The following is a 19,855-nucleotide window of genomic DNA, read 5'->3' as shown; positions in this document are numbered from 1 at the left end:
ATACCAGGGAGGAAAAAGCAAAGCTTGCAAACTACTTGCTAATTCCCTCAAACGAAAGACAGACTGAGGGGAGTCAAAGCCATCAAAAGCCATCCTGAAAGACAACAACAGCAACGTTTTCTCTAAATATTACAAGTGGCCTGACAAGAGTGATCTGAGAGCAAATAAGACATTATGATACAGTGTAAGACAATCCAACCATCAGAAAAATGCAGAATCTGAAAAAAATATGCTTAAGCAAAGAAATAATAGAACCGGGCACACAAATTTATGAAAAACATTAGAGCCCGGGTCTTGATATCCCAAAGGAGCTCTGCCACACTAGAGTTCCACAAAATTGCTACCCTCGATCAAGATAGATAAGAAAACAGTCACTCGAAGGCAATACAAATGTGTATTCCAAAAACATAAATAACTGAGGTACCTACTTGCAAAACCAAAGTCAGGTTCTATTAATGAATGTCTTTATGTGCAGGCTACAAAATGTAAGCCATCTGCTTATGCAGCTGATCTCCTCTGTTTAATGCCAACCCCCTTGAGCTACAGTCAAGAATTCCTAGACAAAACCAATTCATGTTTACAAGTGATGTAAGCAAACTGAATAAGACACTGTTCATCCTGACATCCTTGGTGTGGTTTTCCCCCAACTTTTTGCCTCCAGACTCCTGTTTTCACTGACTTTGTTTTACCTGTCTTTGGGACTCTGCACACTTTACTATTGCCTACCAGTGCTAAAGTGTTTGTGCTCTGTCCTTCGAACATGGTAGCTTTGGCTTGCACCCAATTGGCATATTTAATTTACTGAGAAGCCCCTAGTAAAGTGGTACTACATGTACCACTTTACCAACAATGACCAACTATCTTGATGCGTCACAGCATGGGTGCAGGCCCAAACATGTACACAAACTGCTCTATTGCAGCTACTGAAGAGATCAGAACCATTGTTGACTGAGGTGAGAAGGTGGCCTTAATCCTGTTGGATTTTTCTCTGCATTTGACACACTTGGCTACTCGTCTCTGGTTTACCATCTTGAAAGGATAGGTATTAAATTGATTAGGTGCTTTCTATCTAATAGAGAGCAAGTAGTGGCATTGGGGGATTTTACATCTGCCCCCTTTACACTTCCCTCAGGGATCCTCATTCAGTCCAACCCTGTTTAATGCCTACATCACTCCATTAATTGAACTTATTTGAGCCTGTAGGTTCCCAGTATTTTCCTATGCTGGTGATACCAAAGTAGTTGTATCTGTCTCTTTGGACCCAGAAAAAGTAGCTTCACAGTTCAATATGTGTATGAGTAGCATCGCTCTTTGGGGGCCAATGAACAGTTTGAAGCTCAATTTGGAAAAAACTGAGGTATTGCTATTTGGTAACAACACCGCATTCTGGAACAACTACTGGTGGCCACCAAACCTTAGGCCTCTTCCATTCCCAGTGCAGAAAGCAAAACATTTGTGGGTCATTTTTTAAAGCAAATTAGCCTTCATACAGCATTCAATGCAGGTTACATCTTCCTGCTTTCTTATGTTAAGAATTCTGAAGAGGATGTCTTTTCTGCAATTAGAGCTAAGGAAAATAGTTATCTTGGCTCTGTTAATTTCTAAAATATACTATTGTAATGCGCTATATGTAGACTCTCAAATACACCTTTTGAACACATTTCAGACACTTCAAAACACAGCTGCCAGAGTGCTGAAGAATCTTCAAAAATTCTGTTCAGCCTCCAAAGCTATAGAAGAACTACATTGGCTCCCTATTAAGGTACAAATGCAGTTTAAGGCCTTGTGCTGGGTCCATAAGGCTGAAGGACCTGGCTTTAACGTTCGACACTTACTCTGGAACGCCAGACCGATGACTCTTTTTTTCAACATGAAAGTGTGGATGGGAGGAAAATTGTTAGCCAGTCAATCATTTTAGTCCCAATGAACTATGACTTCAAAGAATCACCGACTCCCGAATAGATTTTGTTAATTTATTACAAAGCCAAGAACAGTTGGACATACAAGCACCTCAAGATGAGGATGTAGAAATACATTGGAACTAATCCAAAGCAAAACCTACGGGTGAAATTAAGACGGTGCAGCATGCACAGAATAACTAGTTCCAGAATCAGAATACAGAAAATTACTCCAACATCAAGATTCTCCTTCAATGAAGGTTTGAAGGTATAAAGCATTAGTATGTCCCTACACTACCACTAACATGACATCTCTACTTAGCATTTCCCAAAGTCAAGATCAGTAAAATGTGTCAGCACATGGAGGCTTCCTAAGAAGTCCATTCACATTGAATGGGTCTGTCGTGTTTATATCTAGGACCCTAATTCGATATTTCCGATTTATTCCCTTGTGAGGTTATAATCAATAATATCCTGATAAAGGCATAAGAATCAGATCCATATTCAGTAATAGCCCATGCAGTCCAAAGCACAGCACGGCTACTCCCATCGACTCCTAGAAAGCACAACGCGTTCTTTAAACAAACCAAGCCTCCAGCAGCCCGGGAAATCCCCCCTGCTTTTGTTTTGATTTGAACAAGAACTCCTGAAGTCCAGAAAGAACTGTTAGTTCTTAGTGACGTCTTATGTCCAACCTTACGTCAAACCCGGCACCTTCCAGGTATAAAATACCAACAGTTGCCTTAAGCAAACACACGATGGTTTGGAGCAGAGCGGCCATCTACTTTCCTGAGAGCCCAGCTGATGCGAGAGCCCACAGAAGCCGCCCCTCCCGTTTGACGCACTGAGAGAGACGCTGTCTTTTTCTCCATCCGAGAAAATCCAGCTCCGGTGTTTCCAGCCTACCCTTGCGGGTTGCTGGGAGATCAAGTCCTGAGGAAAGAGATACCAGACCTCCCACATTCTATTACCAAGGTACGGAGCTGACTAAACCCTTAAGAGAATTCTTGATGCAGATTCTTGGCAAAACAATCTTAACACCTTGGCTGCTAGAGGTTTTCCCCTCCTGTGCTGTTACTGCAGATTCTCCATTGTTCATGACGAGCTCAGCTCGTCATCAGCACAGCTCAACTGTGCCTCATGACGAGCTGAGCTCGTCATGAGCATCGAAGGGGTTAAACAACTTAACTTAAACTGCTACTTACTAATTCCTTCCCAAGTATTAGGCTTAGGTCAGGTACACCGGGGTAGGCTTAGTTAGAAGCACCAGTTGAGTACGTTAGTCAATGTATTTATGTATGTATATATTTTATCCATTTTAAAGTATCATATGGCTAAGAAACCATATCAATGCTTTTACAGTATTCTTTCGTAATACTACTTTTACTGTACGCACTTTACTTCATAATAAGTATTGCAATTGTGGCAATTCATTTCTCTTGCATGAGAAAGAAGACTGCTCAATAAATAACACCTTTTATTGAAAACGCCCGTCTCTCTATTTCTCTGCACTCTGGTGAAACTCAGTATGCACAATTGACTGAGCGAAATAGCTGTCTATTGTTTTCACACGACTCTAGAGATACACTCTTATTCTGAGGGAGCAAAGTTGTCATGTTTATGCGGTTGTCGAAAACTGAATCCCTTCTTGTCTGAGCCAGGGAAGTTCATCCCTCCCTATTCATTCAAGAAATTTCCAGTGACCTCTGAGCTAGCTGGCGCAGACCTAAATTAAGTTTAACATAGTCAGTAGAGACCTAGATGACCTCAGTCCTACATCTACACTGCTGTTTATGTTATTCCAATGCGCAGAGCCTATTGGGAAAATAGGAACTACACTACATGGCGCCCAACGTTTGGTAAGGCGATAATCTAACGCAAGACACTAGAGTAACTCAGTCGTGCTTTTTCACACAGAACCCTTTTCCCGTAAAAACTCCAATAGACGTCTGGAGTGGGTGAAAGGTTAATATCCGCCGGAACTTAGTAGGAAGAGATTCCTATGTATTAGTTTTTGGTTTGATCAACGTTGAAGGATACAGTGTTCCAAAATATTGTGCACCTAATCTTTGTTTCCTTGAAACTCGATCTGCAACAGAAAACTTTCAGTCAGTAAAATGTCAGAAAGTGACGAAGAAAAAGAAAGAGAAGCCTTAGCAGCTCGACTCTTAGAGGAAGACACAACCCTCCAAGAAAATGACCCGAGTGTTATAATCATTACGGTCAATATAAGAAGAACTATAACTCTTAAACTTATAGAAAACGGACTGACACCACGAGGTGTTACAGTCATATTCGTGGTAGGAGCACATGAATATCAGCAGACAGAGGTATTCTATTCATGGATACATTTTCCAGCAGCACACGCTGTGACAAAAGACTTCCACTATTACAAAATAGAGGAACCCCCGGGAGAATACACTCCTTTAGAGAATATCGAAATCCCACTAAATTACCAAGAGCACCTGCTCTGGTTTAATGGCGCCCTAAAACATAATAATCACATCACCAGGCTCAGTCCAATAGGTAGACCAGAAGCAACGGGGCCGGTCCTATGCAACTATACAACACACCCAGACTACGAAACAATGTCAAGCGAAGAACTCCTAGTTAAACTAAAAGAATTAACAAAGGCATATAGAGAATTAGATCAATTGGCAAGGGATGATATAAAGAACCTCCAAAAATTGAAGGAAACAGATATAGCAGACCAACCATTTGAACTCGCCAGAATCATAGAATAATCCTATGAAGAGCTAGGAAGAGATAGTGTGGGTGGGAAACCGGTAAAACCCCAACTAACTGAAAATCCTGAAAAAATATTTATTAAAAATAATTTAAGAACTCCAAAAAAGAGTTGGGATGGTAATAAATAATTCACTCCCAGGGAAAAACATTTCCAGTCCAGAGGAAGGTCTCCTCTGCGTAGGGAGAGATCTCCTGGCCGAAAAGACAAGTCTCCCCAAAGGGAGCCCTCTGAAAAAAGATACAACCTTAGAGATAGGGATAAAATAAGAAAACCAGACAGATATCAAGATGTTGATACACGTCCCTCTCGATCCTTCTCACTCAATCTTTCTCGATCTTCCTCACAGAAATCGGAAAGAAGAGGACGGTCGGAACACAGAGAAGAGCACGTCAAGTCCAAAGACAAGGAACCTGCTCAGCAAAACAAAAAATTACAATTTCCTAGAAAGAAGGTAGCAAGTATTAAAATTAAACATGCTGAGAATTCTGAGGACACAACTGAAAAATGGAGAGTGGGCACAGACAATGCTAGACAGCGCAGCAGAAGTGACCATAGCTCTCAAGATCCTGATGAATCTTCTGGAGACAGTGGACACGAGTGAGTACATTCAGGTGGAAACTGCAGACACACGAGTTAGTGTGCCCCATAAATTATATGAAATAACATTACATATAGAGGGAGATAGAACTAGGTAAATAAAAGGTCTTTTTTGGGAAAAACTTTCTAAAGGCTATGACATCCTGTTAGCTGAGAAAGACTGGCCACCAGAGTTTGTCAGGGAATGCCCTCATGGCGAAGAAATGATTATGCCTGCCTTCTCAAATCATATTCCGATTAATAAAAAATACACATTGGCAAGAAAATGGGCAGTGGCCCAAGCTCCTGCCTTATATAAAAATCATGTAGGATGGGATGAGGATTCTCCTCACCACAAAATCCAGTTAAAAAATCAGCCCACTGTTGAAATGTAGTTTGCAGCGTCAACATTATCGGCGCCATCTTGTCCCTTTTTAGGCCCATTCGTGCGCGTAAGCGGCAGCCATTTTGAATGCCATGGCCTCTCTGCCCACTGCCGATAGCCAGCGCGTCTCTCTCACTCCTAACCTCGCAGGCATCCCCCGCGCGCTGACAGCCCCCGCTCTCACATGCTTGGGCCATAAACCCCTCTTCAGCGCAACCCTGCCTCGGAACCCCATCCTGTTCCCAGCCCAACACCTCCCTCCATTGCTTTCATTATCCCGTGCCCTTTGATAAAACCCCCTTTCCTCTGTGCACGATTGTCCTGCTTGTTCCCAGGCCACCACCTGGCCCTGTGGATGCTGTCTATTGCCCTCATACAGTAGGAAGTTTCCCCATCAAAGGACCCGATTGATCAAGGCCCCCCCAGCCCGTGAGATCCGACCAGAGACACCCATTCCGGGAATCGGCAGAATATCCCGCTGTGGGATGGTCATCACCCACTGCGGCTGGGGTGGGGACTTCTATTGTAAATGTGTGTGGGAACAGGTTTGAAGCGGGGGTTCTGAGGATGTCTTTTCCGTACATCAAGGTATTGACAAGAATGTGTTTTATGTAATAAAGCTATAAACCCGTGTTTAAGAGGCCAGGCCGAAAGGATGCGTTTAGAGCACCTCGAGGAGATACCCTATTGTCTGATTTGACGTGTTCTGCTCCGTCGGAATAAACTCCTGTTTCCTGCCTTCCAGTCTCCAGCGCCTGCCTCTTTGTTTGGTAATATCGTATGGTATAAGAGGCGGCTATTGCCGGACAAATACTGAAGGGTTCTTGGTCGAAATCGGCCCCTACTGTTTTACAATTGGCGTCCCAAACGCGGGGCCCATCAGCGACACGTGGATCCAGTGGGAGAGGTCCTTACGACAAAGTGAACGACTGCAGCGATCGGGAGAGCTCCTGTCCGATAGATTGTTAAGAAAAAGAGCAACAGTGGAGGATTCCCAACAGAACAGCACCTAGTCAAATATTCTCCAAAAATTATTTGAGGCCCACACTTTAGTACATGGGACAGTCTGTGTGCACACTTCAAAAACACCCACCGTTACAGTGTTGGTTCAAAACATGAACTGTGAAAGAATTTGAAAAAGGTCAAGGTGCACCACTTCAATGTTTTCAGAGACTGTTAACTTTGATAAGGTCAACAGAAATAATCACATCAGCTATTACTTGTGTTCTTTGAAAGTTCTTTATTCGATTCAGTTGAAAGTGTAAGGTATATACAGGAACTACAGCCGACGCGTTTCGTCCTCTTGGGACTTCATCAGGGCTGTTTACAGAAATGACAATATACAAAAACATACAGTTAAAACTTACATTAAAAAGAAGCAACTAAGCTCATACAGAAAATGCCAGGCTTCATAAACAATACATCACAAGATTAAAACTAGTATAAAGCTTATATTCGAAATGCCAACACAAATTGGAAATAAGTGGCTTGATTGATTTAAACAGAGCATTTTGAAATATAGTTTTATCCCTGTCTGTAATTACAGATAAAAGTCATTTGTTGAGCTCTTGTGTTACATTTACAAGTAACTCCAACTCACAATTATAATTTTGCATTGTAACATTATCATTCTATATCATTGCTATCAACAAAAGGGGCAACTGCTAGGGTAAAAAACAGCATATTCTAGGTTATTGCATATTGTTCTCCATATAGGCATATCCCTCTTTAGTCTGTAGTCCCCACCTCAAAGATCTGTAGAACATCATACATATTACGAAGTGGGGGCCCCAACTTAGAGGAGTCAAAAGCAAAAGTGGTCTGTAGCTGTCAAGAGAGGATATTGGCGCAAGATAGAAACATACCAAAAATAGTCATAAATGTAATGTTCTTGGATCTTCTCCCGTGGTTAATGGATGCGTGAGTATGTCCGTGACGTTCTATTATGATACAAGTGGCATCTAAGAATGATTGATGAAAAATCATTAATGAGAGGACAAATGGCAGCCAACTTGTAAGAAAGGCACTCTAAGAAACTCTAAAGATTCCAATAACTATAGACAGTTACAAGTGAAACCTATAACCTACCCTGTTTAACAAACAAATCTCCGTGGAGGATTCTGTTCCATTAAGAACTGGCTATCCTATTCTTAATGGTTCATTATCTCTAATATAATAGAAATTTTTATGGAAGCACTTATGATTATGCTCGCTGCTCATATTCAAATAACTGGCATTTCCCCTCACAAACCAAGAAGGTATTAGCCTTGCTTAGCTGTTACTTAGGAGAATTTCTAAAAAACTTTGTTTATCCCATAGGAGACTTGTACGCACAATATTGAAACACCTCTCATTTCGTGAGTGTTTTGGCTGAACTTGACTACAAATAGACACACCCCGCCTATTAACAAGAACGGTTCTGCCAGAACAGAATCCTCCACGGAGATTTTTGTCTCCCGTTGTGCCTATCTCTTTCTCGCCATTGATTGTTTGATTGTCCAAACATTGGTTGTTCGATATTGGTCCTTTGGAGGTATTCTCTGCTTACAAATAACGTGGAATAGAGATATTCTGTCTAGTCTTTGCAAGCAGTGAAAAGATAGGTAGTGCAGACTTTTGTCTCCCGTTGTAACCCGTCATACCCATCTTCTACCCACTGATTGGTAGTTGGGTCAGCCCGGACCGCTTATTAGAGATGAACCATCCGGCTCCACTGGAAGGGACCCCTAATAAGGACATGTATACGAAGCATGGACTAGTCGCCATAGCCTATAGTAGGCTGTGGCATAAATACACCAAAAAGGATCAAGAAAGTCAGTGGCCACTGATAGGATCTTTCGATGAAGATAAAATAAGCGCGCTAGAAACAGCTCTTCGTAACAGCAAGACAAAGCCCACTATGCTTGACAGCTTCGGCATGTGGCGTAAAGAAACAGAACAACGTAAGAAAAGAAACGAGATTAGATTAGAGAAAGAACTACGGAAAGCAGCTCATATGGCTGCTAGGAAATTGAAAGAAGAGATTAAGGAGAGAGAGGAAGCCAAACGGAAACGAGAGTCCGACACATCGAGTCAGTGTCCTGTTAGAACGCCCTCTACGCTCTACCCTGAATTACCCTCGAAACAGTGAGCCAACGATGATCTCTTATTAGGTCCTCCGATCATCTACATGCCTCCTCCATATGCCCCTTCCCAACCATTAGCACAGCACCCACCGCCCCCAAGTACAGACGAGAGTAGCACCAGGGCCTCGGCCCCCATGGCCTCCGCGCCGGCCGAACCCCTTGTACTAGCTACAGCACAAGCAACAATGTTAGATGACCCTGAGAACCGACAGACAGATTCCACGAGAGCGAACAGATTGAGCAAAGATGAGCGAGCAGGGATTGACAAGGTAGTCAGGACACTAGTAGAACGAAAGGAGAGTGAGGGATATGGATATGTTCAAATCATATGCGGGAAGCCACAGATGACACTTTGTCGTACGATTGTGTTATCATGCCCTAAATGCTTATGAGGACCGATATCAAGACAAAGGTCCCGAGAGCCTAACGACTCTATATAGAAAGGTGGACATCGGGAACGAGGGCGAGTGTGATGTGACGGACCTCCTTGCACGTACGCTTGAAGTTTTCCGCCACCTCACTGAACAAGGGTTGGAAGCTAAACCTACGACACCTGTAGCGACCGAACCACGAATAGAACAACCTGGCGCCATGATGCCTATAAGGGAGACCGCCCCCTACTGGGTCCCCCCACGAGGTCAGGGAACACAAGATGATGTTAACCATCAAGATGCAAGAGGGAGGGTCGTGTATAACTGGGTTTACCAACCATGGGACCGACAAGACATCCTGACGTTCCGAAAATCTCTGCCCGATTTGCAGAAAAACCCCACTGCCTTCTACACTGAACTAGGTACAGCCCTAGGTTCCACGATTATGACTCGAGCTGACATCGACTTGTTTTTCGGGTTATGTCTGCCAGCTGATGTGTGGAAGCAAATCCGGAAAGTCGACCATCTTGAGCTGTTCAGACATACCTGGTCACAACTCGATGGCATAGATAGACAACGAGAGCCTGGGCAGAAGCCTCTGAACCCCATTTTAGAACTCCCAGACAAAATTGTACAGAAATTGAAAACCCTGATCCCAGAAAAGATAGTAGACTGGTCGATAGTGACGGCCTGTCGCCAGAAACCCCAGGAAGACGTGTCGGAATATTTCTCCCGATTTGAGACGGTGTTTTCCGATTACAGTGGCCAGGACATGACCTCTGCGACCGGACACCACCTATTTATCCAGAACTACGTCAAAGGTCTGTCGCAGGAAGTCTCTCAGAAACTGCAAGCCAGCGAGAGTAGTTGGGCAGCCTCCAAACCCGCGGCAATCCTCCAGATGGCTCAATATTACGAGCATCAGAAAAACGAGAATGACAGAGCGACGGAGAGAAAGAAAAAGGACTTGAAGGAAAGGGTGATGATTGCGCAGTTGCAAGGGGTGACTATAGGACGAGAACAGTACAAGGGAAATTACCAAACGAATGCCCCTAGGAATCCATCCCCTAAAGATCGTACTCCTGCACCCCATGTTGGACGTAAAGACATTAGCGAAGACCAATGCGCATTTTGCAAGGGATTCGGCCACTGGAAATCCCAGTGTCCGGTTTTGTTGGAGATGAATAAGAAGAGGGGCCCCCGAAACATAGCGGGTGGTCTGAGAAATAGAGGTCAGGGGCGAGGGTCCACAAATGATACGAATAACGACAGATCAGGCAGACCGAATACGTTTGACCGTCCCCGACAGAACCAGTACCAACAGTCTGACTGCGACGACACTCACGACTTCGCATAGGACTGCCTAGGGCAAAGGAGGGATCCAGTCGAGCTCAATGTTGACCAGCAAGGTCCTTATGTCACCGCTAAGGTCCTTGGTACAAAGTCTCTGTTCCTGGTAGACACTGGCGCAACACGTAGTGCGTTATCTAAACGACTGATTCCAAGGGCACCCTTGTCTGGCTCACTTGTAACATCGATAGGTTTCGATGGAACGCCCTCCACTAACCCTTTGTCCACACCGATCTCCTTTGACCTAGAGAACAACACCACTGACACGACGTTTTTGCTTTCTTCCAATACCCCTGACGCCATTATGGGACTTGACTTGCTAAAACATTTCCGAGCCACCATTAGATGTTCACAAGACGGGGTTCGAGTCTTTCTGTATGACAACCCGGTTCTACTCAGACATTGTCCTTCCCGACGCATGTTTTCCATCACTGACACTGACTCGTCCCTACTTGACGCTCTACCTCCGTATCTGTGGGCCAAGACTGATTCGGACGTAGGACGCATGATGATTGACCCAGTGCACATAACTGTTCGACAGGACGCAATACTCCCGAAACTCCCACAATATCGGATATCGCCCGAGGGCGAGAAGGCATTGGTGAAGATTATTCAGTCCCTGATAGACGCAGGAGTGGTAGAGGAAGTGGTTAGCAATGTTTGCAACAGTCCTATCTTACCCATCATAAAGAAACAAGGAGAGGGAGATGAGAAGGCGTACCGCTTCATCATCGACCTTCGAGAGGTCAATAAAGTAGTTGTACCTCAGTACCCCGTGGTCTCGGACATCACCACTATTCTGACTTTGATTCCTTCTACTGCCACCACCTTCACTGTCATTGACCTAAAAAATGCTTTCTTCTCTATCCCCATCCATCCAGAAAGCCGATACCTCTTTGGCTTCACCTTGAAAGCCCGCTCATATAGATTCTGTCGAGCACCCCAAGGCTACACAGAAAGCCCCAGCATCTACAGTCAGGCCCTCAAGAGACAACTGGACGAAGTCCAGTTACCCGATGGAGTGGTGTTGATACAATACGTCGATGACATCCTTTTGGCGGCCGATACCACTCCACTTGCAGTCACAGCCACCATCCAACTCCTGCACTTCCTTGTGGAAAATGGCCACAAGGTCTCCAAAAAGAAGCTGCAATTTTGCCAACCCCAGGTCACTTACCTAGGCCACCTCCTGTCCAAAGACTGAAGGAAACTTACTCCTGACCGAATCCAAACCATTCTAGAGATCCCTGTCCCTAAGACTCAGAAACAAGTCCGCTCCCTACTAGGCCTCACTTCCTTCTGCCGACAGTGGTTACCGGATTTCAGCCTCATCGTGAAACCGCTGCTTTCTCTGCTGGCCAAAGATGTTCCCTTCCCACTCCCTTGGACCCCTGAAGGCCAAACCTACTGCGAGAGCTGCGAGGAGTTGGGAAAGACAACATCACGCTAGGATAGTTTTGAAGGTGCTAGCGGCGATTTTAAAGTTTTTAATAGATTTGCTGGAATAGATTTTAAATATCCGCAATCACAACCTGTACCTGTATAAAAATCCTGACACTCTCCCCCGCACTGTCTGGTTCAATATTGGAGCCTGTCCGCCCCGGTCCGACTCGGCAATTATTGCCGTAGAGCGGAGGGCGGCCAGGTAAGAACCAGGCAGCATAATTCACACTTCCGCTAGAGCGGAGGTCAGCGCTCTAGCGGTCACCGCCCTCAGGGCTATTTAGCAACGCCCCCCCTACAAGCGCGCAGTGGTTGCGCGCAGGGGGCGCCTTCGAGCGCGCCTAAGAAGCGCCGAAGAAAAGCCCGTCTGCGCCCGTCCGCGACAGGACGGGACAAGGGACATGGCGCAGATCCCTGGATCACTTACCACTCAGGTCAGCTCTACCTTATGTTACTCCAAAGAAACCCTACTCTGTTTAAATAATATCTCCACTGAGACATGCATACGGGACACGTGGCCTAATTTTGAAGGTCCGTTCTCCTGTGTTAACTGCCACTTTCAAACTACTACTATATGCTCACCTAGAAATCCCCCCACTAATGCGGATTCTATAACTGTGACTAAAGTACCTGCTCGGATTCCCTCCCCTACTGTAGCTGACAAAACAGACCACACCACTAATGCTACTAGGAAAGGGTCCCCAGGACTTAAATGCTTTCTATTGAACATACGTTCATTACCTAAACACCACCTTCAACTGTGGGATCTTATCAATTCTGAGATGCCTGACATCTGTTTTCTCACTGAAACTTGGCTCAAACCGCATACCGTTCCCACAATCATGCTAGCAATACCTGCCGGGTATAAGATTCTACATTTAGACCGACTGATCAAAACCGGAGGTGGGGTGGCTGTTGTCTACAAAGACAATTTAAAGGTCTCAATACTTGACCAGAGCTGCAACGACCAGATGGAAATTATGATTTTTAGATTCTCCTCCTCCCTCAAGTCACACTGGAAAGGGGCACTATTATATCGCCCTCCTGGCTTCTGTCAGGATTTCTCTTTAAATCTTATGGAACTACTGGCCCCATACCTTAGAGCCAATGAAGATCTTATTCTCCTTGGAGATTTCAACATTCATGTTGATGTCTCTAATAATTCCGATGCCAGATCCCTACTAGATGATTTATCCAGTTTAGGACTAAAAATTCAAAACAATGGCCCGACACACATAGGAGGCCACACACTAGACCTAATTTTAACTAACTGTCCTAGGCTAACTTGTAGCTCACCAACCTCTGTTTATTGGTCAGACCATTACCTACTGCCCTTTCAATTACTTGGCTCACACCCTCGGATCCAAAAACCCCTTCCACCCACATGGAAAAGAAAATGGCACAAAATAACTCCTGATGCACTTCAACATATATGGAAAGAACCCAACTATCTTGAAGAAGATAACATTGAAAGTGGTTTGGCCAAATTTAACAAAACACTATTAAAGGCCATTGACCAAATTGCACCACTAGAATTACACAAACAACGTATTAGACCAAAGTCAGAAATTTGGTATACTGAGGAATTGAGAGTCGAAAAACAGAGATGCAGGAACTTAGAGAAAAAATGGAGGAAAACCCACACTCCAATGAGTAAAACTCTTTATTCAGAAGCCCACTCCAACTACCTTAAAAACATAAGGAAAGTTCGGAGGAATAAACTTGACTCTCAAATTACGGAGGCAGGAAATTCCACTCGGGAACTGTTCAGAGTCATACAATCCTTTGTCAAGCCTTTGGCTTGTGAGAGCCCAGTTGATTTCAATCAAAACTTATGCAATGACATTTCTATGTTTTTTGAAAAAAAAATAGACCTAATCTATGACAAAATCACCAAAACCTCTTATAACAATAGAGATAACATAGACAGTCTCAAAGATGAACCAATCCAAAATGGAATATGTGGGCCCACTCTGACCTCAATTCCAGAAATTAGTTATGCTGAAGTAGAAGTGCTCCTTAAATCAATTAAATCCGGATCACCGAATGACTTATTACCAGCATCGGTGGCTGTGTCATTGGGCAGCATTCTTGCCCCAAGCCTTAGAGCACTGATCAATATCTCCCTTAGGGAAGGTAGAATCCCCCACGATTGGAAAATGGCGGTCGTGAACCCCATTCGTAAAAACACCACGTTACCTTGGTCAGATCTCAATAATCTGCGTCCCATATCCCTCCTACCTCACATCAGTAAGATGACTGAGAGACACGTTAACATTCATCTCTCTAAATTCATCGAGGCAGCGGACGGTCTGGACCCCTCTCAATCTGGGTTCAGACCAAATCATAGCACAGAATCAGCTCTCCTTTCCGTGACCAATACCATCCGAATGGCACAGGATGGAGGAGGTTCTATGATTCTGGTGCTATTAGATTTGTCCGCTGCCTTCGACACGGTGTCTCATGACACCTTGATCAGTCGTCTGGAGGGAGTAGGAGTGCAAGGAACTGCTCTTTCTTGGTTGAAAAGCTTCATTTCCAACCGATCCCAAAATGTTCGCCTGGGCTCTCACTACTCCATCTCTAGAGAGCTCACCAAGGGGGTTCCACAGGGCTCATGCCTAAGCCCCACATTATTTAATGTGTATGTGGCCCCCCTGGCGAAGGTCGCAAGGAAATTTGGGTTCATACCAATATCCTATGCAGACGACACCCAGCTGTTGTTCCCATTCCAAAACATGACCCCTACAATAAGGAATTCCTTTGCTGCTGGAATGAGAGCCATTGCTGGATGGATGACCTCCAATTGCCTACAGTGTAATGTGGGCAAGACGGAGGTCATGCTTTTTGGGAACGCACCACTCGTCTGGACACCTGAGTGGTGGCCCCCAGAATTGGGCACAGCTCCTTGTCCTAAGGAAAGCGTGAAAAATCTGGGCGTTAAGTTAGATCAATCCCTGGTATTAAAAGACCATGCCACACAGGTCACAGGAACCTGCATGAGAGTCATTGGCCTACTCAGAAGGGTGTTCCCATATCTAGCTGACCATCACCGGAGAACACTCGTACAAACTCTAGTCATGAGTAGGGTAGACTACTGTAACGGATTGCTCATATCCGCTAATACAGAACAGCTGAAGAGATTGCAGGTTGTTCAGAACACTGCTGCTAGATTGATCCTTAATGCCCCTGCGAGATCTCCCTCACATCCTCTACTGAGCAAGCTACACTGGCTCCCAATTCGCCAGAGAGTGCTTTTCAAGATTTGTTGTACCATCCACAAATGCTTGTACGGTACTGGCCCTAGGTACCTAAATGAAATCTTCCAACTGTATCAGCCAGGTAGATCCTTAAGATCTGAAAATCAAGCCCTGCTGCAAATCCCTAGGATCAGAAGAGAAAGACAGGGAGGCCGAGCCCTAGCATTTAGAGGCCCCACTCTATGGAACTCATTACCCCCTTTCATAAGACAGAACTCCAATCTTACCACCTTCAGAAAATATCTGAAAACGTATCTGTTTCCCACCCAGTAACCCTAGTTAAGTCACACATTCCTCCTGCTTCCACTTTCCTCAGTACAACGCAGCGCGGAGATATCTCTTCGGAGATCGAATTCCTGCGCTTTACAAGACTCTAAATAAATAAATAAATAAATAGAACTACGAGATGCCCTTTGTTCAGCCCCTGTTCTAGGAACCCCTGATTACACGAAGCCCTCCTCCCTCTACACTCACGAAAGGGAGGGATGTGCTTTGTCTGTATTGACCCAGCCCATTGGCCCAAAGCAACGACCATGCGCTTACTTCTCTGCCACTCTTGACCCTGTAGCCAGAGCTTTGCCTGCCTGCCTTCGAGCTGTAGCTGCCGCTGCTATCTCTATCTGACAGAGTGAGGGAATCGTACTCTCAAATTCCCTCACGGTGCTGGTACCCCATGCGGTTGATACCCTCCTGAACCAGACCAAGACACAACACCTGACTAGTGCGCGACTGACAGGGTACGAATTGACTCTGCTTGCACCCCACATCACCCTGAAGAGATGCACCACACTGAACCCAGCAACTCAAAGTCAAAGTCAAAATAAGCTTTATTCGATATTACGAAAGAATATCATACAAGCATACAATAACAGGAAAAATAAAACAATACATTTAATCAATTTCATTCAAATAGATGTATGGAAGAGTATATGTAAAGGAAAAAAATGATTATCATTTTAAAAAGGAGAATCAGGAGGACCAGTGTCAACTTAATAAAAGATTAAAAAAGTCTAAAAAGAGCAGTATATTTAGGTAGGACCTTGCAAAGTTTTCCTAAATTTGATCGACAAATTTAAACATTTATGGGAATTTTTAACCAAAAACTTATTTCAATGTCACTCCCTGATAGCAAAGGCCAATCTAATAAAAACCAAATACAGCATTAACATAAATAGTTCTTTTCCACCCCAGGGTTGAGATGGTAACATAGGGGTTAAAGTTAGTTATTACAAAACCAAGTGTTTCATGATGCATTTTATGAGTCCAACCATGTAAGGTATGATTTCTGAAAAGGGGGAAAACAAGGAATTGAGGGATAAAAGTCATATAAGTCCCATATAGATATTGGGCCGTCTCTCTCTTGAGGCGGCCAGGTTTTCAAGTAAGGGACAATGTTTCTGGCTCTAAATCTCACAAGTACCAGGTCCCCTGGGACATCCTTAGGTAGGGAACCCAACCAGTCCACCCTCCTGACGCTCCTTATTGCTCCATATAAGTGAAGAGGCAGTGGCCTATTTTTTGACAGCCAAAGTTTGGTTTTATTAACTAAGTCATGTTGACTCTCAGTTTTTCCAGGTGGAAGAGCAGGGACGCCCGCAAGAATGCACACGTATGGGGCCGCTTCCGGTGGTAAATGGATAGAGTTAGCCTTATTATGAACTACTCTAGGTGCGGTCAACTGGGAAGAGGAGACTTTGGGAGGGTGTTTAGTTACTTTTTGCCCTACTGTACTAGGGCCAGTTAATTGTATTTGGCAGCTTTTGTCCCGGACAAATGGTTTAGAGCCTTGGTGAGTAGGAGGTGACTTTAGATGGTTGAATGTGTCACAGCATTTGTCAGCCAACAGGTTTGACTTGATGACTGACTCTATTCCAGTGAGCCTATCCCCTAACATGTTAATTTTTTCCAACAACGGGGCTAACAGAGAACTAAGCAGTTGTTCAATGAGCGGTAGTATATGCAGGTGTGGAGGAGGGGTTAAGGCATCTGGGAGCTCAACAATCGGTGGAATCATTGGGGAATCAACAGTGAGTGAGCTTGGGCACAGTGTTTGAATCCTTTTCACAGATGAAACCTGAGGGGGTGCAATACCTGGAGTGTTCAGACTACAAGTTTTGTTGAATAATGTGGGGTGCTCTGAGAGAGTGGCCTTATCTGATTGTATGATATCGCTTTTGGGCGGAAGGGGAGTTTCTGATATAGCATAGGTGGTTTGACATAAGGAGTTTAACTCGTCTAACCAAGAGAACTTTTGCTCAGTACCTGCTACACTGGCTAAGTAGTCCACTTTAGAAGTCATGATGATAAAGGGATATAGGGCAAGACCATAAATATAGAGACAAATGGGTGAGAAAAGGTCTTTACCTTCTTGATGACCTACAATGTGACAGCCAAGGGGGGTGGCCCGTCCCGTCCTTACCCGGCCTTTGAGGGCCTAAGAGGGCCCGCCCTTTGCCCGGGCTTCGCCCCGGGCTATATCCCGCGCGTGTCCCGCGTCGCGGGATATGGATCGCGATTTATTCACTGCAGGCGGGAGGCGGAGCGCTGAGGGAAGAGGCAGCAGCTGTGAAGCAAAGAGCCTGCTGGACCTCGCAGTCCCTCAGCGCCTGGTGCAAATCAAGTCCTTTTCCCCACAACAGAGCCCACACAAAGTGACAAGCGCTATCAAAGCGCAGGCGGAGCACAGGAATCCCACGTCGTTCTTCCCGGGTCAGCAGCAGACAGTGAGTGGCTCCCGCGGAGCGGGGGCCGCAATAAGTTTTTCTATTGTCCAGGCGGGGGGGCGGAGCGCCGAGGGAAGAGGCAGCAGCTGTGAAGCAAAGAGCCTGCTGGACCTCGCAGTCCCTCGGCGCCTGGTGCAAATCAAGTCCTTTTCCCCACAACAGAGGCCACACAAAGTGACAAGCGCTATCAAAGCGCAGGCGGAGCACAGGAATCCCACGTCGTTCTTCCCGGGACAGCAGCAGACAGTGAGCGGCACCCACGGAGCGGGGGCCGCGATAAGTTTTCTATTGTCCAGGCGGGGGGCGGAGCGCAGAGGGAAGAGGCAGCAGCTGTGAAGCAAAGAGCCTGCTGGACCTCGCAGTCCCTCGGCGCCTGGTGCAAATCAAGTCCTTTTCCCCACAACAGAGCCCACACAAAGTGACAAGCGCTATCAAAGCGCAGGCGGAGCACAGGAATCCCACGTCGTTCTTCCCGGGTCAGCAGCAGACAGTGAGCGGCACCCGCGGAGCGGGGGCCACGATAAGTTGTTCTATTGTCCAGGCGGGGGCGGAGCGCCGAGGGAAGAGGCAGCAGCTGTGAAGCAAAGAGCCTGCTGGACCTCGCAGTCCCTCGGCGCCTGGTGCAAATCAAGTCCTTTTCCCCACAACAGAGCCCACACAAAGTGACAAGCGCTATCAAAGCGCAGGCGGAGCACAGGAATCCCACGTCGTTCTTCCCGGGTCAGCAGCAGACAGTGAGCGGAACTCTGTTGCCCCTGCCAGAGAACGATCCCAATGTGCCCCCCGTACATGACTGTGTGACCCTCACAGACGAACAGACTAGGAGTAGGGATGACCTCAGAGACACTGCCATCCCAGACCCCGACGGAGAGCTGTGGGTGGACGGCTCTTGCATCAAGCTCCCAGATGGCACCACCTCGGCCGCCTATGCAGTTACCACAGCCCAAACTGTAGTGGAAACCGCACGCATAGCACAACGATCTGCACAGGCAGCAGAACTGATCGCCCTCACCCGAGCGTGCATCTTAGCAGCAGGAACCACAACAAACATTTACACCGACAGCCAGTACGCCTTCGGGGTGGTTCACCATTTTGGGCTCCTTTGGAAGGAGAGGGGATTCCTGACTTCACATGGTACACCCATCTTACACAGAGATCTAGTCTCCGCCCTAACCGAAGCAGTCCTTCTTCCCAAGCAACTTGCAGTAATATAATGCCAAGTGCACAAAAGGGTGACAGACATCATTGGACAGGGGAATGCACTAGCCGACATGACCGCCCGAACCACAGCTGCGAATAGGACGACAACACGCATGTACGTGACCAGGTCACAAGCCGAGAAATGGACAGACGCTAGGGAAACGATTAGGGACATCCAAATGGCCAGCTCATAACACAAATTGACTGAATGGGCACGGGTGGGACTGAAAGACGATGAAGGCTGCTGGCGAACAAAAGACACGAACAAAGGGTTGCTACCTGACTCATATCTGATTCCCATACTGATTATGGCACACTCCCCTGCACACATAGGATCAGCCCCCATGATAGAACTTGTCTCCAGAGTTTGGCACAACGACAAGATCACAGACTCCGCCAAACGTCTGGTCCAACAATGCTTGATATGTTTGCAACACAACCCTGGGAAAGAAACTGTAGTACCCCGGGGAGGGTTTGGGGTTCCCAATCACCCGTTTGAAGTCCTGCAGATGGACTACATCCAGCTAGACAAATGCCAAGGCCTGAAGTATGTACTTGTTGTGGTGTGCGCATTTAGCAAGTGGGTGGAAGCCTATCCAACCCGTGACAACACTGCCATGGCCACCGCAAAGGTACTACTAAAGGAATTCTTTCCTCGTTACGGCCATTGCCGAATTCTGTGGAGCGACAATGGCCCCCACTTCGTAGCCAAAGTTATCTAGCTCATCTTGAAGGGGTTGGGTGTAAAACAAAAGTTCCACACGGTTTTCCACCC

Source organism: Lissotriton vulgaris, chromosome 7, assembly GCF_964263255.1.
Source record: "Lissotriton vulgaris chromosome 7, aLisVul1.2, whole genome shotgun sequence".
Lineage (NCBI taxonomy): Eukaryota > Metazoa > Chordata > Amphibia > Caudata > Salamandridae > Lissotriton > Lissotriton vulgaris.
The sequence above is the reverse complement of the archived record's forward strand: the minus strand, read 5'-3'. Positions refer to the sequence as shown.